The sequence below is a fragment of the Leuciscus leuciscus genome (genome assembly GCF_965113295.1).
Source record: "Leuciscus leuciscus genome assembly, chromosome: 23".
Classification (NCBI taxonomy): domain Eukaryota; kingdom Metazoa; phylum Chordata; class Actinopteri; order Cypriniformes; family Leuciscidae; genus Leuciscus; species Leuciscus leuciscus.
Genome location: NC_138747.1, coordinates 21,162,382 through 21,179,483, shown reverse-complemented (window position 1 = coordinate 21,179,483; position 17,102 = coordinate 21,162,382). Strand labels below are relative to the sequence as shown.

General features: G+C 38.0%; 1 protein-coding gene and 2 long non-coding RNA genes across 3 annotated transcripts in view; 2 read left to right on the top strand and 1 right to left on the bottom strand.

Annotated features, from left to right (window-relative positions):
* LOC309487577 (uncharacterized protein) overlaps positions 1 to 17,102 on the bottom strand; it is a gene marked incomplete at its 3' end in the record, with an annotated part of 94,126 nt that overhangs the window by 34,347 nt on the left and 42,677 nt on the right. The gene's annotated exons all lie outside the window — the stretch shown is intronic.
* LOC309488566 overlaps positions 1 to 17,102 on the top strand; it is a 99,026-nt gene that overhangs the window by 51,962 nt on the left and 29,962 nt on the right. The window lies entirely within an intron of this gene.
* LOC309488559 lies at positions 6,773 to 9,505 on the top strand. Its single transcript, XR_014202183.1, has 3 exons — positions 6,773 to 6,956; positions 7,271 to 7,487; positions 7,592 to 9,505. It is a non-coding gene; the product is annotated as an uncharacterized lncRNA (long non-coding RNA).

Genomic DNA, 17,102 nt, shown 5'->3' with positions numbered 1-17,102 from the left:
AAAATTGATTTTAAGACACATTTTCTGCTATTTTCCATCTTAATAGGACACAAATAATTAAATTTCATGATATTTGTATTAAATACGACTTGTAATTGTGTTTAATCTTTATTATTTTAATGTTTGTAGGCCTATATATGATTTACATTAATTATTACATGATTTATTCATGTTCATATTAATGTTAATTATTATACATCATTCTTTTTTTTTACATTTTCATGATTTTTTTTAAGATATGACTTTTATATTTGTTTATTTATTTATTTTTAATAATTGTAGGCCTATGTATGATTTACATTAATTATTACATAATTTATTCATGTTCATATTAATGTTAATTATTATACATCATTATTTTTTTGTAAATTTTAATGTTTAATATATGATACATTAATTATTATACTTTATTCATGAATGTAAATTAAATTTATATAAAATTATGTAAATTAAATTATTAAAGTTAATTATCATACATTAATTGTTTAGCATTTTTATTGTTGATTTTGATGTTTGTATATATAAAGTATTAATTAATTATTATACATCATGTATTAATGTTTGTTTGTTTACTTATTTATTTACTTACATTTTAAAGTAAATGAAAAATATGACACAACAGGCTTTTGGTGCCTTTTAATCTGTTAATTCTCATTGAATTGCCTATGAGCTATAAAAACCTGATCTACGAAATATACATTCATACCTGATGTATGAAATATGATACTCAAAACACACAAACATTTTGCCATTTTATTTTACGTTCTAGCACTTACATAATGTCCCACTTTCAAACACTCAAATGAGTGACCCTGACTATTACTGTATTTATTTTCTACTGTATAGTGTTGGAGAAAAGTAAAGGCCAATTCACCCCATCATCAAAGTGCATTCTAGCACTTACACCATGTCCCATTTTCAAACACTTATAAAAAGTGTTCCTTCATAGGTTTGCTCATTCTTTCACTTGATTCTTGTTTAGAGTGACCCTGACTATTACTGTATTTATTTTCAAATAATTTTACTGTATTGTTTTGGAGAAAATTAAAGACAAACTCACCCCAATCATCAAAGTGCATTTTAGCGCTAACACCATGTCCCATTTTCAAACACTTATAAAAAGTGTTCCTTCATAGGTTTGCTCATTCGTTCATTTGATTCCTGTTCAGAGTGACCCTGGCTATTACTGCTATAATTTTCATGTCATTTTACTGTGTAGTTTTGGAGAAAAGTAAAGGCCAATTCACCCCAATCACCAAAGTGCATAGCACTTACACCATGTCCCATTTTCAAACACTCATAAAAAGTGTTCCTTCATAGGTTTGCTCATTCTTTCATTTGATTCATGTTCAGAGTGACCCTGGCTATTACTGTATTTATTTTCATGTAATTTTACTGTAAAGATTTGGAGAAAACTAAAGGCTAATTCACCCCAAACATCAAAGTGCATTCTAGCACTTACACCATGTCCAATTTCAAACACTCATAAAAAGTGTTCCTTCATAGGTTTGCTCATTCTATCATTTGATTCATGTTCAGAGTGACCCTGGCTATTACTGTATTTATTTTCAACTCATTTTACTGTATAGTTTTGGAGAAAAGTAAAGGCCAATTCACCCCATCATCAAAGTGCATTCTAGCACTTACACCATGTCCCATTTTCAAACACTCATAAAAAGTGTTCCTTCATAGGTTTGCTCATTCTTTCATTCGATTCTTGCTCAGAGTGAACGTGACTATTACTGTATTTATTTTCAAATCATTTTACTGTAGAGTTTAGGAGAAAATTAAAGACAAACTCACCCCAATCATCAAAGTGCATTCTAGCGCTTACACCATGTCCCATTTTCAAACACTTAGAAAATGTATTCCTTCATAGGTTTGCTCCTCCTTTCACTTGATTCCTGTTCAGAGTGACCCTGACTATTACTGTATTTATTTTCAAATACTTTTACTGTATAGTTTTGGAGGAAAAAAAGGCTAATTCACCCCAATCATCAAAGTGCATTCTAGCACTTACACCATGTCCCATTTTCAAACACTCATAAAAAGTGTTCCTTCATAGGTTTGCTCATTCTTTCATTCGATTCTTGCTCAAAGTGAACGTGACTATTACTGTATTTATTTTCAAATCATTTTACTGTAGAGTTTTGGAGAAAATTAAAGACAAACTCACCCCAATCATCAAAGTGCATTCTAGCGCTTACACCATGTCCCATTTTCAAACACTTAGAAAATGTATTCCTTCATAGGTTTGCTCCTTCTTTCACTTGATTCCTGTTCAGAGTGACCCTGGCTATTACTGCTATCATTTTCATGTAATTTTACTGTACAGTTTTGGAGAAAAGTAAAGGCCAATTCACCCCATCATCAAAGTGCATTCTAGCACTTACACCATGTCCCATTTTCAAACATTTATAAAAACTGTCCCTTCATAGGTTTGCTCATTCTTTCACTTGATTCTTGTTTAGAGTGACCCTGACTATTACTTTATTTATTTTCAAATAATTTTACTGTATTGTTTTGGAGAAAATTAAAGACAAACTCACCCCAATCATCAAAGTGCATTTTGGCGCTAACACCATGTCCCATTTTCAAACACTTATAAAAAGTGTTCCTTCATAGGTTTGCTCATTCTTTCATTTGATTCCTGTTCAGAGTGACCCTGACTATTACTGTATTTATTTTCAAATACTTTTACTGTATAGTTTTGGAGGAAAAAAAGGCTAATTCACCCCAATCATCAAAGTGCATTCTAGCACTTACACCATGTCCCATTTTCAAACACTCATAAAAAGTGTTCCTTCATAGGTTTGCTCATTCTTTCATTCGATTCTTGCTCAGAGTTAACGTGACTATTACTGTATTTATTTTCAAATCATTTTACTGTAGAGTTTTGGAGAAAATTAAAGACAAACTCACCCCAATCATCAAAGTGCATTCTAGCGCTTACACCATGTCCCATTTTCAAACACTTAGAAAATGTATTCCTTCATAGGTTTGCTCCTCCTTTCACTTGATTCCTGTTCAGAGTGACCCTGACTATTACTGTATTTATTTTCAAATACTTTTACTGTATAGTTTTGGAGGAAAAAAAGGCCAATTCACCCCAATCATCAAAGTGCATTCTAGCGCTTACACCATGTCCCATTTTCAAACACTTAGAAAATGTATTCCTTCATAGGTTTGCTCCTTCTTTCACTTGATTCCTGTTCAGAGTGACCCTGGCTATTACTGCTATAATTTTCATGTCATTTTACTGTGTAGTTTTGGAGAAAAGTAAAGGCCAATTCACCCCAATCACCAAAGTGCATAGCACTTACACCATGTCCCATTTTCAAACACTCATAAAAAGTGTTCCTTCATAGGTTTACTCATTCTTTCATTTGATTCATGTTCAGAGTGACCCTGGCTATTACTGTATTTATTTTCATGTAATTTTACTGTAAAGATTTGGAGAAAACTAAAGGCCAATTCACCCCAAACATCAAAGTGCATTCTAGCACTTACACCATGTCCAATTTCAAACACTCATAAAAAGTGTTCCTTCATAGGTTTGCTCATTCTTTCATTTGATTCCTGTTCAGAGTGACCCTGACTATTACTGTATTTATTTACATGTAATTTCTGGATGCGATCATTCCCTGTCCCCCCATATGAACGATCACAATGGTTGTATCACGTGTTTGTATTATATATGTGTAAATCATATATATGTACATATTCAGCATGTTGAAGCAGCTTTTGTGGATAGTTTATGTTCTCATTGTGAGGATATGACTATCACGGTGTTGAGATCGAGACTCACCTTCATGCGTGAAGCCGGAGTCCCCATTACCACGCCCCGCCCCGCTACGGCGCCGTGTGGGATGGGTGATCAGAGGATCATAGTGAGGCTACCCCGCCCTGTTACCAATCCCTGTGGGCCCCTCACTCCTCTATCACATCGCAGACAGTGGAGCCCCGTTGAGCACGCTGGTCCCTCTGTAATGGACCAGCTGTTTCATTCTGGCCTCTCCAGGGGACAGGATGCCGATTGCAGCATCGGAGGGTGAGCTGACCTTTGGAAATGATGACTCGGCTGCGTTGTCTCCCTCTGGGAGTGTAACGTTGCCCGAGCCAGATCCAGAAACATCAGCTAGGCTGAATCGGGCTGCCGAGGCTGTTGGGCTCGACTGTAATCTTCCACCGTGTCCTGAACAGTCTCGGATGGATGATTGGTATCTCGGGACGGGCCGCGCTGGTTCTCTGCTCGCTGCCCCAGTGCCTTTCTTTCCCCGAAGTGCATTGAGAGCTTACCAGGTTTTAGCAGTTTTCTGCCGCCCAAGCGCAGACGGAGGCCATCCGGCACATCCTGCCCCGGCGGCCCTCTGCTGTCACCCCGCCACCGGTGGCAGTTCCTCCACCTGCTCATCGCCGAGGGTTTTCCTCTACCGCCGCTCCCGCTGGGCCTCCGCAGCAGCCTCCAGCCAGGCCTCAGCATAGAGCCGGCCGCAGTAGGGACGCCCAGCCCGCTCTAGGTACTGCCAAGCCAGGTGGCAAGAGACAGCGAAAGCGTTCCTGAGCGTGCCGCTCAGGGATGGAGGAGGGTGCTTTAGAGTTGGTCATCGGAGAAAAAGCGGTACCCACACTTCAAAGAAAGAGCAAATTACCCTGTTCCTGGGCCCCAAGAGGGCAAGTCTGGTGGTGTGCAACCCTGTAAAGCCTTGCACCCCTCAGCCCCCTCTTGTTCGCCAGCTGGCAGCTGGGTGTGGTTCGAGGACCCGGTCATCCGCCTTCTCACGCATTCCCTGCCACCTAGTGGAGTCAGGTATTTGTTCCCCCACACACTCAAATAACGCTTCGGGCTGCCTTCGGGCCTCTCGAGCCAGATCCCTGTCCTCCACCTCGCTGCGCCACCTCGGTACGTCTGTGGTTCCCTGGCCCCTGGTCCGGTTTTGTCGAAGTCTAAAACGCTTCCTACCGATGCCCAGCCTGGCCCCATTCGGTACCTTCAGACCCAGTTTGTGATTCATTTCGCTTGGCTTCCGCCCAGGCTCAGTGATATTCATCATAGCTAGGTGTTGAGCAGAAATGCTCCTAAAAGATTTTTTAGTAAGATCCATCGCACCTAGGTGTTGAGCAGAGCTCCTGTCCTGTGTGTGTGCGCCGCAGTCCTACTGGCGAAAGGACGCGTGCTAGCCGTTCCCTCCAGCCTGTATGGAGTTTGGCTTCAGAGCCCGTACTTCATTGTACCCTTATTATGTGGTGGGTTATGACCATCTTGGTTCTGTACCAACTGATACGGGCCCTTTTTCAAAAGCCTCTGTTCACTTGTAAACGCAGAGTTGCATTTTCAATGCCCCGTCCCCAAGCTTGGTCTGCAGTGTTCAACCTGAAAGATGTGTGCTTCAGATCTCTATCCTTCTGCTCCACAGACTTACTGTGTTCTTGCGTTCAAAGATACAAAGTATCAGTACATGGTCCTACCCTTCGAGTGCTCCATAGCCAGTTGGGTCTTCAGGTCAACTGGGAAAGAATAATCTTGCCCAAATGCCGGGTATCTCTTTTCTAGTATGGAGGTGGTCTCGGTCTAGCGTATCTCTCAAGTGAGGTGTGCCAGCTCAGAGCTATTAGAAGTGAGAAATGGTCCCACCGAAACTTTCAGAGGCTTCTGGGGCATATGGCAGATGCAGCCGCACGGCTTCCTCCATATGGAGACTGCTTCAGCACTGGCTTGATGACCGAGTCGTGAGGTGGCCGTGGCAGAGCGACACGCTCTGTGTGGTGAACACCCTGGCCTGTCGCTAAACCCTCAGCCCATAAGCAGACCTTTGTTTCCCCGGGCTATTGGCTCCTGGAACAAGTGTCCTCCAAATGTTGGCTGAGGGGCCACGTATAAAGGGCATGCAGTAACAGAGCTCTGGGAGACAAATTGGCATTTGTTGCCTCGAGTTGCTTACAGTCCCTCGCTTCAAGACACCGCTGCTCAGCGAGCTTGTTCTGTTCTGACAACATCACAACTGTCGAGCTGCGCTCCCCTTGCATGTTTCAACTCGCCCGCCACCTCCTCCTTGGAGTCAGAAGCTTCTAAGGTCACTTCATTCCACCTTTTTTTGCTGGCCTGCTCAATCGTGCCGCTCACAAGCCTCACAACAGCCTCCAGTCCAGATACAGTGGAGACTCCATCCCCAGCTGGCCAGTTGTTTCGGACCACTTCGGGGCCGCACAGCCAAGTCGGTTGCCCCTCTGGACTCGTTCCAAGCCAGTTGTTTCTTCTCTTGTCTGAGTGGACATCCCTCGAAGATTCTGGCCACAGCTGGCCCTGGGCCCTGCAGAAATGCGTTCCCCATTGAGCCTTCTTGCACTATGATGCTAAAATTAGGAAGAGATGGAACAAGTCGTGTTATTTGCCTCTCACTGCCCCAACCAATCTCCTCTCGACAGCCTTCCTGACACCTTCCTCTGACAGGCTTGTGCAAAATTCCGAATTTCAGAAATGGCCTCCATGCAATTCATGAATTGGAATTTGAATTGAATTTACTCTGCCCCACAGGACGTTGAATTTAATTTGAATTAGAATGACAGGAAGTGGAATTAAATTCATGGCAATTCAAAGAAATTCCACACAGTCACACAACAGAAAGAATGTGTTGAGTCTTGCATGCATTCAGTGTTAGGAAGGTTACTTTGGAAATGTTATTGCTTACTGTTATTAGTTACCCATTATAAATGTGGTTTGAATTACTTTATTTGGATAACTTTATTTTATTTTTTTCGATAAGCAATTTTGTTTTAAGTTGATTAGTAACTAATTGAATTAAACATTTTCCTCAGTAATACAACTAAATACAATTATAATAAATCAAACTTAATTATTTGTTCTGTGGCTAGAGCTTTTAACATTCATTGCTGGGGGAAAACATATCCTTTTAATGTAATCTGTACAAGTAGTTCAAACTAATATCATTTGAAGAGTTCAGATGCAAAAGCCTCTAAGCGCCATCTGAAATTTTCTTCTAAAATGATACATTTTATCAAGCTCGTATATTTATGTTCAGTAATTTCACTTAAATGGCAATGAAAATTACCTATTAATTGTCATTTAAGTGAAATTACTGAACTTAAATATACAAGTTTGATAAAAATGATCATTCTAGAAGAACATTTCAGATGGCACTTAGAGGCTTTTGCATCTGAACTCTTCATTTATAATGCAATCATATCTGACATATACTGTAAAGCTTCATTTTTAAACACTTCACTTAAAATATGTATAAGAATTTCTTAGAATTTTTATTGAATTGCAATTCTGCTTCCTTTAATTCAAATTCGAATTGTAATTCTAGATCCTGTTTTTGACATCAATTCAAATTCAATTCAAATTCAAGAATTGAATTGGAATTAAGGAGTCATTCTCAATTCAATTCTGAATTGTGCACAAGCCTGTCCTCTGAGCACATTCTCAGGGATGCGGCACGATGGAACCCGCGTCTAGACCTTGGAAAGTTCCGGGTCTGGTTTTAGTAAGAACGGGACGCGGAGGTTCTGGTCTACTGCAATAATTGTTATGCAGTAGAGACCATCACTTCTGTGAGCACCCTCTAGAAAGATGCGAGCTTCTCTAATAGAAGTCGAACCTGTTAGTTGAATTGAGTCTTGAATTGAGTCCCGAAGGTGTTTGATCACTTCAGTGCTCCCTTTTAAAAAACTGCTTGTGGTTGGAGTGAGGGCTGTCCCCTCCACTACAAAATGTTGTGGCTTTTATATTGATGCACATCATGAGGCAGTGGATTTAAATCCAAGCGGAGTGCGATTTGATTGTCAGGTCCCTGACGCAATCATTGCGTCCCCTCTTTACCTTCTTGGGTCTTTTTCTCTGGTGCTACTGCACTGCAGAGACCACCCCTGAGCCATCGCAGGCAGTGAGTTAAAAATTCAGTTTTTTTAAGAAACAGTTCTCCTGCTCGCATGGTCTCCACTAGAGGGTAGGGACTTGCTAGCTTTCGGTCAACGAGTTGTGCCTGGAATTCGGGCTGCCTAACTCTCACAAGTTGAGACCGCGGTCTGTGGAGCAGCAGCCTCGCCCTTCTCCGCCTCAGAGTTGCAGGGGGACTTGAGGCTTTTACCCAGGCACTGGAAGGTGGCAGCTCTAGTGGCGTTTTCCAGGGTTAAAGATCCCATTCAGTCGACATCGACTACATCTGATGTTCTCGACTGAAAGGGAATGTCCTGGTTGCGCATGCAACCCACCATTCCCTGAAGGAGGGAACGTAGGACGTAGTCCCTTTGCCACTATAGCCGGACCACCGCTGACTCCGAGTTCCGCTCGGCTCCTCAGCGAAAAACAAGGTGTGCGTGCATCTGCTTCCGTATTTATGCCTGCGCGGTGGGGCGGAACGCGCAATGCGTCTCACGCACGCCAATGCGCACATTGGCTTGTTCTAACATGCTCGAAGAAGACAGGCTCCTTAGCATGATCCCATTCAGTCGACTACGTACTCCGTTCCCTTCTTCAGGGAATGATGGGTTGCATACGCAACCAGGACGTTCTTCAAGATGCACATAGTTTTTCTTTCTGAAATAAGAAAAGCAAAGAATTGATAAAAGTGTGATCATATTCAAGGTCAAGGACATGACACTGCATCAGTTTCATTTTTCTTTGTGTTATCAACTCTCTTTCCTTATCTCTGTGACCTGTCACTTGCTGTATGTGGATTTTCATTTAGAAATATCATTTTAGAGTTCATCTCAATACCATATAAAATGATTCTGTCAAGGAGGAGGGGAAATGAGGAATTCCATTTGAGCAGATTCAATAGACTGACGATTAAGGTAAACATAAAAAAACAGCTTTGCAGACATAATCATCATAATCAAAGACAACAACCAACAACAAAAGACTAAACTGACAGGGATATAAAACATAGACATAAGAAACTAAACTAAAGGTGAGGAATTAGTAACCATGGACAAAAAAAGGACTTCTCAAATGGATGGATGATGAACATAATATATTTTTATAGTTAAAAACAAGGTTTTCACTAAATTAAAATGACAATAATACATAAAATGCAAGAAGACATTGTATATATGATGTATTTCCATGTAATTTTGTAAACTACTGTACATTAAATAAGTTTAAATTACACGTGGTAATTATAAAATATGAAATAAGCATGGTATGTTTGCAAAACAATGCCTTCAAAAATAAAAACCATTTAGTGTTTAACAATGGTTCATAATGACATGAAGATTGATACAGTAATAGTCAGGGTCACTCTGAACAGGAATCCATTGAAAGAATGACCAAACCTCTTTAGGAAATGCACTTTGATTTTTGGGGTGAGTTTGCCTTTTCTCCAAAACCATACAGTAAAATGACTTGAATACAGTGATAAATACAGTGATAGTCAGGGTCACTCTGAACAGGAATCAAATGAAAGAATGAGCAAACATATAATAGAATGATTTTTATGAGTGTTTGAAAATGGCACATGTTGTAAGTGCCAGAATGCACTTTGATGTTTGGAGTGAATTGGCCTTTAGTTTTCTCCAAAACTATACAGTATAATGACTTGAAAATATATATACAGTAATAGCCAGGGTCACTCTGAACAGGAATCAATGAAAGACTGAGCAAATCTATGAAGGAACACCTTTTATGAGTGTTTGAAATGGCACATGGTTTAAGTGCTAGAATGCACTTTGATGATTGAGCTGAATTGGCCTTTAGTTTTCTCCAAAACTACACAGTAAAATGACTTGTAAATAAATACAGTAATAGCCAGGGTCACTCTGAACAGGAATCAACTGAAAGAGTGAGCAAACTTATGAAGGAACACTTTTTATGAGTGTTTGAAAATGGGACATGGTGTAAGCGCTAGAATGCACTTTGATGATTGAAGTGTTTGTCTTCAATTTTCTCCAAAACTATACAGTAAAATTACTTATAAATAAATACAGTAATAGTCAGGGTCACTCTGAACAGGAATCAAGTGACAGAATGAGCAAACCTATGAAGGAACACTTTTTATAAGTGTTTGAAAATGGGACATGGTGTAAGCGCTAGAATGCACTTTGATGATAGGGGTGAGTTTGTCTCTAATTTTCTCCAAAACTATACAGTAAAATTACTTATAAATAAACACAGTAATAGTCAGGGTCACTCTGAATAGGAATCAAGTGACAGAATGAGCAAACCTATGAAGGATCACTTTTTATAAGTGTTTGGAAATGGGACATGGTGTAAGCGCTAGAATGCACTGATGATTGGGGTGAATTGGCCTTTAGTTTTTTCCAAAACTATACAGTAAAATTACATGAAAATAAATACAGTAATAGTCAGGGTCACTCTGGACAGGTATCAAGTGACAGAATGAGCAAACCTATGAAGGAACACTTTTTATAAGTGTTTGAATATGCGACATGGTGTAAGCACTAGAATGCACTTTGTTGATTGGGGTGAGTTTGTCTTTAATTTTCTCCAAAACTATACAGTAAAATGATTTGAAAATAAATTCAGTAATAGTCACGTTCACTCTGAGCAAGAATCGAATGAAAGAATGAGCAAACTTATGAATGAACACTTTTTATGAGTGTTTGAAAGTGGGACATGGTGTAAGTGCTAGAATGCACTTTGATGTTTGGGGTGAATTGGCCTTTACTTTTCTCCAAAACTATACAGTAAAAGTATTTGAAAATAAATACAGTAATAGTCAGGGTCACTCTGAACAGGAATCATATGAAAGAATGAGCAAACCTATGAAGGAACACTTTTTATAAGTGTTTGAAAATGGGACATGGTGTAAGTGCTAGAATGCACTTTGATGATTGAGCTGAATTGGCCTTTAGTTTTCTCCAAAACTATACAGTAAAATTACTTATAAATAAATACAGTAATAGTCAGGGTCACTCTGAACAGGAATCAAGTGACAGAATGAGCAAACCTATGAAGGAACACTTTTTATGAGTGTTTGAAAATGGGACATGTTGTAAGTGCTAGAATGCACTTTGGTGATTGGGGTGAATTGGCCTTTACTTTTCTCCAAAACTATACAGTAAAATGACATGAAAATGATAACAGTAATAGTCAGGGTCACTCTGAACAGGTATGAAGTGACAGAATGAGCAAACCTATGAAGGAACACTTTTTATAAGTGTTTGAAAATGGGACATGGTGTAAGCGCTAGAATGCACTTTGATGATTGGGGTGAATTGGCCTTTACTTTTCTCCAAAACTATACAGTAAAATTACTTATAAATAAATACAGTAATAGTCAGGGTCACTCTGAACAGGAATCAAGAGACAGAATGAGCAAACCTATGAAGGAACACTTTTTATAAGTGTTTGAAAATGGGACATGGTGTAAGCGCTAGAATGCACTTTGATGATAGGGGTGAGTTTGTCTCTAATTTTCTCCAAAACTATACAGTAAAATTACTTATAAATAAATACAGTAATAGTCAGGGTCACTCTGAATAGGAATCAAGTGACAGAATGAGCAAACCTATGAAGGATCACTTTTTATAAGTGTTTGGAAATGGGACATGGTGTAAGCGCTAGAATGCACTTTGATGATTGGGGTGAATTGGCCTTTAGTTTTTTCCAAAACTATACAGTAAAATTACATGAAAATAAATACAGTAATAGACAGGGTCACTCTGAACAGGTATCAAGTGACAGAATGAGCAAACCTATGAAGGAAAACTTTTTATAAGTGTTTGAATATGCGACATGGTGTAAGCGCTAGAATGCACTTTGTTGATTGGGGTGAGTTTGTCTTTAATTTTCTCCAAAACTATACAGTAAAATGATTTGAAAATAAATTCAGTAATAGTCACGTTCACTCTGAGCAAGAATCGAATGAAAGAATGAGCAAACCTATGAAGGAACACTTTTTATGAGTGTTTGAAAGTGGGACATGGTGTAAGTGCTAGAATGCACTTTGATGTTTGGGGTGAATTGGCCTTTACTTTTCTCCAAAACTATACAGTAAAAGTATTTGAAAATAAATACAGTAATAGTCAGGGTCACTCTGAACAGGAATCAAATGAAAGAATGAGCAAACCTATGAAGGAACACTTTTTATAAGTGTTTGAAAATGGGACATGGTGTAAGTGCTAGAATGCACTTTGATGATTGAGCTGAATTGGCCTTTTCTCCAAAAACTATACAGTAAAATGACATGAAAATAAATACAGTAATAGTCAGGGTCACTCATATGAGTGTTTGAAAATGGGACATTATGTAAGATCTAGAACGTAAAATAAAATGGCAAAACTGTGACCTTTTATATATAAAATGCCTGTGTGTGTGTGTGTGTGTGTGTGTGTGTGTTTTGAGTATCATATTTAATACATCAGGTATAAATGTATATTTCATAGATCAGGTGTTTAGGCAATTCAATGAGAATTAACAGAATAAAAAAGCCTGTTGTGTCATATTTGTCATTTACTTTAAAATGTAAGTAAATAAATAAATAAACAAACAAACACACAAACATTACTACATGATGTATAATAATTAATTAATACTTTATATATACAAACATTAAAATCAGCAATAAAAATGCAAAACAATTAATGTATAATTAACTTTAATTTAAATTTAATTCACATTAATTAATAAAGTATAATAATTAATGTATCATCTATTAAACATTAAAATTGACAATAAAAAATGAATGATGTATAATAATTAACATTAATATGAACATGAATAAATTATGTAATAATTAATGTAAATCATATATAGGCCTACAATTATTAAAAATAAATAAATAAACAAATATAAAAGTCATATCTTAAAAAAATCATGAAAATGTAAAAAAAAAAAGAATGATGTATAATAATTAACATTAATATGAACATGAATAAATTATGTAATAATTAATGTAAATCATATATAGGCCTACAAACATTAAAATAATAAAGATTAAACACAACTACAAGTCGTATTTAATACAAAAATCATGAAATTTTATTATTTGTGTCCTAATAAGATGGAAAATAGCAGAAAATGTGTCTTAAAATAAATTTTGGCCTCTTCCAGCACCCATACCGTAAGTACACAAATAGACGCGCATACTAAAAAAAATGTGCGGCTGGCTTGACCGTGTATTTTCAACGCGCGGCCCACTTGACCGCAGTGGTCCACTGACACTGGTCAGCTAGCCATTTGTGCATATTTAATTGCATTCAATAGGCAGACGATTCACCTCCACAGGATTATTTATGGCACAGAACAGGACACACTTGCCGATCACGTTCACATAGGGAAAAAACAGAGAACAAGAAAATGCAGCCTTGGAAAACACAAGGCAAACGTACAATAATTAATTTCTGTCTCTATATTTCAGTAACAAATGATATACATGCGCAGCTCAAATGACACATTAATCCAACTTTTCGCAGTTATTTAACACATCGACACTCATAAATCACTCATTGTCTCAACTCATGATACAATGATCATTATTACACGTGATAGCTTTAGCCCACGGCTAACTAGTTCAGCTCGCGCTGTGAGTGCGGCTTATACACTCAGCTCATATCAGATCATTTCTGAAATGGACATATCTGTCATTAGATAACATATGATAAAAAAAATGTCACTCACCAAAACGAGATTGCATCACATATTCAATTAAAGAAGATTATTCAATAAAGATTATCACTCTGGGATACACTAAATCTTTACTCCCATTTCCACTTCACCTTTGTCTCTCAACACTCACGACAACACTCCAGGTTGATGCATCCAAAGTTTCCAAGTGCACACAATCACAGTTTCCGATAGATTATGATTATCATTTAATACAAAGAGTTTCTGGAGAAATGCTCCGTGCTGCTGGCGCCGGCGAGAACAGCCTTATGAATATGCCGCTACTGTTGGCTCTCAGGGGTGGCAGCACAATCAGTGATTGGATGAATAGTGGCTGAGTCCCAATTCGCCTACTTATACTACGACCTAAAAGTATGTACCTTTTTTGTGATGAAAAAGTACATACTTTTGAGTGTGTAGCAAAAGAGTATGCACGTTCTGGGACATACGTCGATGACGTCATGCAACGTAAACGAGAACGTGGTTGCCTAGTTACGCATACCACGACTGTTAAAGTCGGCATGAAATCAAATTTGACAAATCTTCTTTTTATATGTAATATTGTAGTGTTTATTATAAATGATTTATCTGTGCACTTCATTATTTTGTAAACATTTATTTACCCTTATAATCTTTAATCAAATACATTACCCTTCCCTCCCCCCTCGAAACGACCTCTCTTCTCTTTCGGTCACGTGCCATGGCGAAAGGGTGCGGCCAGAGCCGATGAGGGTGCGGCTATCGGTGTCTGTCTCGTTTTGAGCGTTTTGAGTCAAGTCAAGTTATCAGTCAAGTTCACCCTCGAGAGCATCTCGAAGAGTCCGAATGGTAGGCTATCTATCTTATCTAAATCTAGTTATTTACTTATCGGACACGTCGAGATGCTCTCGACGGTGAACTTGACTGATAACTTGACTTGACTCATCTTGGTTCGCGGGAGGCTCATATAAATATGGGCTGATTCCTGCCTTAAAATGTAGCTGCTCGTCCTCGTTCTCGTCGCCGGGCTCCTCAATAAAAAAATCCTTCATGGGAGAGTAACGGTGGGGAGTCCGGTGGAGAGAAATCCTCCACAACTGAATGTAAACTGGCATTCAAATCTGCCTCCATTTTGTTTGCAACGCCCCACCTCCAACGATCCAATCAATTCCCGAAGGACGAAATCAAGCCCCGCCCTACATTTTTTTTCTAATTTCAGAAGCCGTTTCACTCGGATATACGTCACAACAAGGAAAAAAATGACAATCTCAACTTCCGTTTCATGCCGACTTTCTTAACAAAACATTTGACATTTCATTCATTCTTATATATCCAATATAATTTTATTTACTATTCCCATCTTTTTTTCCACAATACATTTACAATGTGTTTTACCAAATGTAGGAGTGAAGCAGGGCGTCGTCGTAGATCAACCAAATGCAGGTCGTTTGTGAGGGCTGTTCTGACGTTCATGTGCAAATGTGTGTAACGAAAGCTACTTATTTTCTGAGTTAAAATATTTAAAGTTTATAGTGTAACTATTGTTTAACGTATTTTATACTTAATCTTATACTTAAGTTATGTATAATACTTAAAAATACCCCGATGAAAATTAACCATGCTTTTACTATAGTAAAAGTGTAGTAACCATGTTTCTTTGGTTGGACTGATAAAGTTAACATTTGTACAGCCACAGTATTACTACAAATAAGTCAGACAGAAACATCAAAAGAAATACATAAAAAAGACACTTGCATGACACTGTACTAGAGCCTTTTTATTTATTGTTTTGTAGCCTGCAATGAGGCGCTCAGTATCTTCATCGGACCCTACAAGATAAACACGGTACTTTTTTGGCACAACATAAACCCATTAATATTACGAGACAATAAAATATAACTTTAATTAGGGTTAAACATTTGAATTCTTACACTTAAAAACTGAGGGCGCATCTCCGCTGCTGCATCCGACTGCCTTTACATCACCACCATCACCGCAAAGCTCCTCCCTCCCGCACGCAATGGGTTGTGGGCAATATTAGCCGTTAGAGTGTGCATTGATCTGCACTTCGAATTCTAACCGGAAATAGTAGACCATCCGGGTATCTTTGGAATACTCATTTCAACATACTACGATTTGGGACGTACTAAATCTAGTTTCGCATACTATTTAGGACGGATAGTATGCGAATTGGGACGCAGCAAGTGTGTTATTTCCCAGTGGTGTGACAACCAGTGCATCAAGTAAAGAAAAAAAAATGATGTAATGAAATATTAAATTTGTACAGAACAAAGCGACAAGGCTGAATTAAAACTGTTATAGAAGAGCTAATATACTAAGAATGCACCGGTGAAGGATAGTCTCTCTGCTTCATTTTATAAGAAATATTTTTGTGTCTAGAGTTCCTTGTCCTGTACTCTCAACTTTTGTATAGTAGTACTAGTCATAATTTTTACACCAGGCATGCATAAAATGGGTGGTTTTTTTATTTTCTGTTTCGAAAACCACTGCAAAACAACGGATTGTAATGTATAGAGGAATGAAAATATGGAGTGATTTACCATTGATTATTACACATTTTTACAAGAAAAATTCATTTAAAAAAAATATTTAAAGGAACATTTAATGGCAAAATATATAGTAAATTGTTGATTTTGATATTTGAAATGGATGTTGGGTTAGTATGTTTCATTGACTTGACTTTTTTTATTGTTGTTGATTAAATGTATTTTTGTATTTTTTACTTGTTGGGACCCCAGGAAGAGTAGCCACTGCCTAGGTAGTGGCTAATGGGGATCCAAATAAACAAATAAACTTAGATCATTGATGGAAAATACCATTTACAGCCAATACAGGCAATTTACTTAGGAAAGTTTTTTTTTTTTGACAGTTATAGCACCACGTCTTGCCTGATCTCCACCACTTTTATTAAGTGTCCTCAAAGTGTGCCCATACATGTCTGTCAAATTCGTTGTAAATATCTCATTTTGTTTTGAAGTTTAGACACTTCTATTTATGAGAGCATAAAAATGATCCATGGGTGACAATGATTTGAATTTTGTATTTATTTTTTATTTTTGTCAGTTCCTATCATAATGTTGACATTTGGGCGTTATTGTTTAGCTATTGACCTATGTTTTCAAATTTCCTGTGGTGTTTTTGTCTCGATCGGACTAATGGTTTCGAAGACAATCGCAAGTTTTTTAAGTGCTAAATGACAATGATACACAAACTACAAGGCGAAACCTGGCATGTTTGGTATCGTTGGACTCGGGAAGGATTCAGAATTTCAAAGGACTAACGGTTGGGTACGTTTATAGCCATTTTCATGACTGTTTTCCATGTTGTAGCGCCACCACTTGGCCAATCTTCGAGATTTTTTTCAAGTAACCTCAGATTGAGCTCATGAACATGTGTCCAGAGTTTAGCGAAAATATCTCTTTCCATTCACAAGTTATAATTGTTTTAGTAAAAGTGGCCCTGGTGCCATCAAACATTTTGGTTTCCCTTAGCAACCGTGAATTTAAATTAAGAATTT